The sequence below is a fragment of the Euphorbia lathyris genome, chromosome 2 (genome assembly GCF_963576675.1).
Source record: "Euphorbia lathyris chromosome 2, ddEupLath1.1, whole genome shotgun sequence".
Classification (NCBI taxonomy): domain Eukaryota; kingdom Viridiplantae; phylum Streptophyta; class Magnoliopsida; order Malpighiales; family Euphorbiaceae; genus Euphorbia; species Euphorbia lathyris.
The window spans coordinates 16,356,793-16,364,553 of NC_088911.1; positions in this window are offsets into that span (position 1 = coordinate 16,356,793).

The following is a 7,761-nucleotide window of genomic DNA, read 5'->3' on the forward strand; positions in this document are numbered from 1 at the left end:
TCCCCACGGGAAGGGAATACCTTTCCCCATCCCCGTCACGGAGGACAAAATGATCCCCATCCCCATCCCCGTACCATGGGGATCTTATCGGGGTGAGTCACCGATGGGGACAGATCTCGGCCCCATTTGCATCTCTAGTGTGAGATAGAGCAAGCAAAAATAAAAAAAAAACTTGGATTGATAAAGAAACTGAAAAATGGCAGATAAAGCAAGCAAAAATAAAGAAACTTTATAGTTGTCTGAGTCCGGGTTCAAACCGGGAACCACCGACTACACCACCCAGACAATTATTAAATGTACACAAAAATAATTATTTATAATATGTTTTCCTTAGTATTCATTTTATTTTAATTTTTTCCCTTTTCCGATGGATTTCACTTATTTATATTCTAGTTTCTGAGCTAGGTAATATATCACGACACTAAGAGCATTCACAATAATTGATAACGACGAATGTAATTTTGGAGATATTAGTAACAATGGTTGGTAACATCTAGGGTTAGTTTTGGGCCTGGGTCGAGAGTGCAGCAACCTAGGGTCCATAGTTATGGGAGGCACAAATTTTTTTTTAGGTCTATAAATATTTGGAGTATTTTTTTTTGTATACATATATTCCTATTATTTAGGTTTTAAAAAGTCCAAATAATTGAAATTTTAGATTTAAAAAAGGCCCAATTGATCTTTTGTATATAGGTTAAGAGTTAATTTAAATGGCTTTTTACATGACTCTCAATTAACTATCCTCTAAAATAAAAAGTGACGCTCCTCCTCTCCCAAATACGATCTGCAAACGGAGAGTAAAAAGACGCTCGATACGAAAATGCTTCTTCACACCGCGATCCTTCACAACAGCCCCAGGGAACCCTTCTTCGCCCGCCGTAGGGAGCCCTCCACGCTGCAGGGTTTCTAAGAGAGCTCGCCTTGTCTCAGAATGACTTGAAAGGAGAAAGGATGGACGCGATTGGGTTTTGCTGAACCCTAGCTTTCCTCTTCTCACCGCCGCACAGATCCATGATTTCAATTAGTTTATATTAATAAAAAAGAAAGACATAAAAAAGCTTGTTCCTGAATTCAATTGCAGAAAACGTGTCACGTCCATGTCTAAATTTCTAGAATTTGTACCTTGATAGTACTATAATAATGTATATATATTGAATAAAATGAATTTTGATGATTTCTTATGAATTGGTTTTCGATTGAGAAATCTGTTGCGGTTATTGTTGTTATTATTTTGGATTGAGGTCCAAATATGATTTTTACGAGTTGTGATATTTTGAAAGATAAAATGGTTTTGTCCATCTAGGATTGTCCGGGATAAGAGTTGTATTTGTAAGACCATATCTAATGGCGGTATGGCCAGAGTGCACGGCTGGTAGTCCTAACTGTTAGGCAAGGAATGAGATATAAATGAGATATCTCGATATTGTTATGATTGATGTTATGATCTACACGGGTGGAATTCGAGGATGGATACAATATTTTTTTATGTGTTTTATGTTTTTGGTTTAATACCTTGACTATATTATGAACTTAAGTTTTGAGTATATTTTATAAGGTTTTGATTAAATCCCTTTATAAATGTATATATGTAGCTATGTTAAGTAAAGTTGGTTTTTATAGCTGATAGTTTCTTACTGAGATTTTTTTATCTCACCTTTTTAAATGTTTTAATGTTTTTAGGTGAAAAAGTACAAGTATAGAGAAGATTACCGACCGATTAGGCGAGGATTGGAAGTTGTTACTTATTGTTAGAATTATTATTAGAGCCTTAATATTTCAATTGTAACGTAATGGAGTTGGTAAATATGTTGAGGTTCTTGAATGACTAATGTAGTAAGGATATTGATTTATTTAGAATATATATCTAAGAGGAATACTTGAAAAGTTTGAAATTTATGATATTTGGATAATTTGGAGACTCCTAAGTATTGATTGTGATCTTTCTATTTCACGCCCGATGCCGATTGAGATCGTTTAGGGCCGGATGTGACAGTTTGGTATCAGAGATCTAGGTTAAATTCTCCGGACCTAAGGTTGATAGTAATTGAGGAATATCGATATTTGATGATAGCTAAGAAATAACCGATAGTAATTGAGGAATATGGATATTTGGTGATAGCTAAGAAATAATTTGGAATTTTTTTGAGGATTTTGAGGATTGAGTAACTAGCTAATGAGGTGTAAAAATGAGATTTGATGGTTAGCAATATCTAGGTGTATGAAAAATAGTAAATTATTTGATATTTGGTGATATGGGTTATGAGAAAGTCATAACTTTGAGCTAGAGATATAGAGAATTGTCTATATAGGTGCTGCTGGGAAATCAGATTCGTACCTGAATTTTGTGATGCATTTTTCGACCAGATATAGGCCGAATCTGTCATGGAGTCCTAAATGAAAGTTCTTTATTTTTATCTTACGTTTCCAGGGGTTTCTGAATTGTCTTATTCGGACACCGTATGAAGAAGTTAAGCTGGAAACGATATATGTTGGTCATTTTAGCTCTAAACCAGAATTTGGTTTCTGTTTTGATTTTTCTCCTTATTTGAGAGACACTGCCTACTGGTTTATAAAATATACGTATCTCAGATTTGAAGTAAGATTAGGAGACGTTGCAATGATATGATGAGTTTTGAAGTTAATATATATGTGATTAAGAAAGTGAAAATGTGAAGATTTCAATTAATTGTTTTGGAGGTTGATTATAAATTGGAGATTATGATTGGAGTTTAACAAGTTATGGAATCGTAATTGGAATAAATGATATCCGCATTCAAAGTACATATCTATTGTTGAATTTTATCGGGTTGAGGTTTAGAATTATTGAGAGTTATATAAATGATGTTTAGAGAGATACCGATGGTAGTGATCAATGAGAAGGAAAGTGAGAGAATATATTTGATGTTTGAGGAAATAATTAAGATATGAATTTTGAGGACAAATTTTTCTGATCTTAAGCACAGTTTGAGGTAGGAAATTAAGAGATAAATATGATATAAGAGGATATATATGTTGATCATTGAAATTTTGTAGTACATATATTGTTAATAGAAGTTATTTTTAGTTGAAGTTTGTGTGATTATGGTTTAAGTTTATATAAGGATCAAATTAAGTGTTTATAGGTCAAATAAGAAAATCGAATGATATTATAGATTTATTAACTTTTATGGGTGTAAAGATATTATTTGGAGCTTGGAGGAAAAAACAAAAAAAAACATTGAGTGTCGTAATTTAGGTACTCTATATTTCTTGATTATATAGTTTGGAGAAACGATTGCAGTTTATTTGGTTGGATTAATGGTATATATGGTGGTGAGTAAAATAAAAAGTAGTTCAATTGAATTTGAGGAAATAAAGGGAAAATGTCAAGAGTGATATTGATATTAAGATTTTATGGAAATGAGTCTTATTGATATTAGATTGTATTATAATAATAGGGTTTATATTTGATTGATGATGATGATTGAAGTTAATGATACGAATCATGATTGGAGTGAAAAATTATAGATATAAGTATTATTAATTTGATGAAGTAAGATTATATGCTGATGCAAATCATTGATTCGAATTAGTTGAAGTTTAAGAAAAATATAATATCATACATATTAGCGGTTCAAAAGTGATTTTTTTGAAGTCTGTAAAATTTGGAGATATGTGAAATATATTTGATATATTTGCAATTGATGGAATCAATTGTGATTTAAATTTATTAAAGTGAGATTTGGTGTATGTTAGGAAGATACGCATATAAAGTGTATCATATTATATAAAATTTAATATATGATATTTGAAGTTTTATTGTGAATTTATTGGTGATGGAATTGATTAGGTTGAAGTTTAGAGTTATGAAGAGTTATATTTAAATGATTGTTACAAAGATGTTGATATTGATAAATGATGAAGTTAATGGAGGGAAACATTAGAATTTGTGGTCTTATGATGATTATGAGGAATCTTGATAATTTGAAATAATTTTGTGATTTTGGAAATTATTTGAGGAAGAAAATTTAGATTAGAGAACGTGAATTTCGAGGACGAAATTTTTTAAGGTGGAGAGAATTGTCACGTCCGTGTCTAAATTTCTAGAATTTGTACCTTGATAGTACTATAATAATGTATATATATTGAATAAAATGAATTTTGATGATTTCTTATGAATTGGTTTTCGATTGAGAAATCTGTTGCGGTTATTGTTGTTATTATTTTGGATTGAGGTCCAAATATGATTTTTACGAGTTGTGATATTTTGAAAGATAAAATGGTTTTGTCCATCTAGGATTGCCCGTGATAAGAGTTGTATTTGTAAGACCATATCTAATGGCGGTATGGCCAGAGTGCACGGCTGGTAGTCCTAACTGTTAGGCAAGGAACGAGATATAAATGAGATATCTCGATATTGTTATGATTGATATTATGATCTACACGGGTGGAATTCGAGGATGGATACAATATTTTTTTATGTGTTTTATGTTTTTGGTTTAATACCTTGACTATATTATGAACTTAAGTTTTGAGTATATTTTATAAGGTTTTGATTAAATCCCTTTATAAATGTATATATGTAGCTATGTTAAGTAAAGTTGGTTTTTATAGCTGATAGTTTCTTACTGAGATTTTTTTATCTCACCTTTTTAAATGTTTTAATGTTTTTAGGTGAAAAAGTACAAGTATAGAGAAGATTACCGACCGATTAGGCGAGGATTGGAAGTTGTTACTTATTGTTAGAATTATTATTAGAACCTTAGTATTTCAATTGTAACGTAATGGAGTTGGTAAATATGTTGAGGTTCTTGAATGACTAATGTAGTAAGGATATTGATTTATTTAGAATATATATCTAAGAGGAATACTTGAAAAGTTTGAAATTTATGATATTTGGATAATTTGGAGAGTCCTAAGTATTGATTGTGATCTTTCTATTTCACGCCCGATGCCGATTGAGATCGTTTAGGGCCGGGTGTGACAAAACGATTGTCGCAGGTTCATCCGTCTCTATGCAATCTCGGCCACGAGTGTTGTAAATGGATTGGATCTGGAAAATCTCGGTTCGAATTTGTTTTGCAGAGTTCTATTTATTGCTTTTTGTTGATTTAGTTGTTTCGAGATGTTGGATGAGATCCGGTTGAAGATTTGAATTTCGAGATCAGTGTGATTAAGTGATTTTCAAAGCTCAAATCCTCTTTTAATGTTTTGAAATTATTTAGCTGAAATTGTCTCTCCGCGTGGAGTGGTTTTTGGTCTTCTCTCTGTGAGAAGTTTTACGTTTTTCCTTCTTTCGATCGTTTTCTGATCGTAATTCTCAAACCCTACGATGGATAAAGGCAAAAGTCTGATGGATGCCTACGCTAGACTTTGTTTGGTAGACGATGAGGAAATTGGAATTGAAATCAGAGAGGAGCAAGTTCTGGCTAAGGAGGCACAACCGATTTGTTGTAGGGCAATTTTTAGCACCAAAACCGGTGCACTTTGAGAGTATGAAATTAACCCTGGCGTCGATTTGGCGACTTGTAAAAGGGGTTATGATCACTGAGACTGACATTGAAGGGTGCTACCTCTTCCAGTTTTATCATGAGCTCGGTATGCTTAGGGTTTTAAACGATGGACCTTGGACATTTAATCAAAACGTAATTATCGTAAAAAAACTTCAACTAATGGAACAGGCGTCACAACTCGATATCTCTGAACTTTTAATCTGGGTACAAGTGGCTGATCTTCCGGTGGGATTCCAGACAGAATCGATTTGTAAGCTTTTGGGGAATCAGATTGGACGGTTTATTGAAACAGACCCAAAGAATTTTTCTAGTGTAAGACGAAGTTATCTACGAATAAAGGTTGTCCTAAAAATTGATTCACCTCTAAAGAGGGGACAGAAAATAAAACACAGTGGTGGATCATGGTTTTGGGTGAATTTTAGATACGAAAGACTACCAGGTTTTTGTTTCTTTTGTGGTGTCATCGGTACACAGGCCCGCCTATCCCAATGAGTATCCTAAGCTGGAACTGTCATGAGCTAGGCAACCCACGTAGAGTTAATGTTCTTATGGACCTGGTTAGGGTTCATAGGCCTATGGTTACTTTTTTAATAGAAACTATGATTAAAGAAGAGAAAGTGATAACGGTTTCTAAAAAACTTGGTTATAGTGGATACTTTATTGTTGATGGGCCTGGTCATGGGGGTGGTCTTACTTTACTATGGAAAGAGAATATTTCGGTCACCATACAATCTTCATCTCTTAATCATATTAATGCTTTTATCACTTTTCCAAACATACCAGTTTTTCGTGTTACTGGTTTCTATGGATTCGCGGAAAGACAGCAACGGAGGGCCTCTTAGGATTTGCTGCGACCCCTCAAAGACCAAGATGGTTTAGCCTGGTGCTGTATCGGGGATTTTAACGATGTGCTGAGTTTGCGAGAGAAGCGAGGGGGAAGAAGTCAACCTAATTGGCTTATTGAGGGATTTAAGGAAGCTATAGAAGTGAGTGATTTAGGTCCAATCCCTATGGACGGACATCCATTCACCTGGGAAGTCGGGTGTGGCATGGATAGATGGATTGAAGAAACTCTCGATCGTGCCCTTGTTAACGCAATGTGGAAAGAATTGTTTGCTGACTCTAGAACCCGGAACCTTGCAACTGTGTCTTCTGATCACTCGACTATCTTTCTAGAGTGTAAAATGTGGCTTCGTTGTTTTGGGATTAAATGTAGGAAAATAGACAAGCCTAGGCGTAACGGAATAATAAAATTTTATCTATTTTATCTATTTCCCTTTTCCAAGATCTGTTAATTGTTATTTCATATAAAGAGGGATAGAAAGTAATACCTTCGGTGAAGAACTATCTACGGTTGCAAACGAAGTGCCCACAACTTCTTATTATCAATCCATGAGCAACGAACGTTTTTGTTCAACACAGAAAAAACAAAACTAATCAGTAATCAACCTTTAAAGTATAGCAATCGCAATGTTTGCCTCTAACGGAAATCGATACGAGATCAAAGAGAGAGCAAGAATAATGAGAATTAGCCGAGACGACGACGGAACGGTTCTTCCTCTTTTTCTGTCTGTGTGGGTCGAAATTCCTGAGGTTAGGGAGTCTATGCTTCTGATAGGCATCAATCTCTTCAATGGGTGCATCATCGACCGAAAGAGTGGGTATCGACGTATCCAATACATACCCTATCTTTTCGAACTTCAAAACAATTTTGAGGTTACGAAATCAGTCGGTGAAGTTTGAACCATTCAAATTGTTATCGGTAAGGATATTTCTTAGATCGGTTTTCGATATGATTGTTTTTAGAGTACGATTTGTTAATAACCCGAGAGTGAGAAAAGTGACGGATGTTATTCATTTGTTTAATTCATTTACAATTTAAATACATTGGACTTTTATGTTTTTAAATTGCCCCCACTATTTTACCAAATTAATAACCCTCTATATTAATTCGAAGGATATTCACAAATCCCTTAGTGAGCTAGAATCCTAACTCCTGAAATTTCACCTTGAGTTTTCTCAACAAGCTAGTTTCATTCATTAGGTAGATTCATGTAATCAATCACATCAAGCATGTGACTTCTAGGTTGTTGGGTTACTAACCACATTAGTAACTGATATGTGTCGTCTATCAATCCTAACCATATTTCCCATTAGGTTAGAACAACATGAGTTTGCTCATCCAATTATTCTAGCCTAATTTAAGCATTACCCCATATTCGTGAAAATGATTTTTCGATAATTCAGGTGTTACCATAAGACCCCGAGC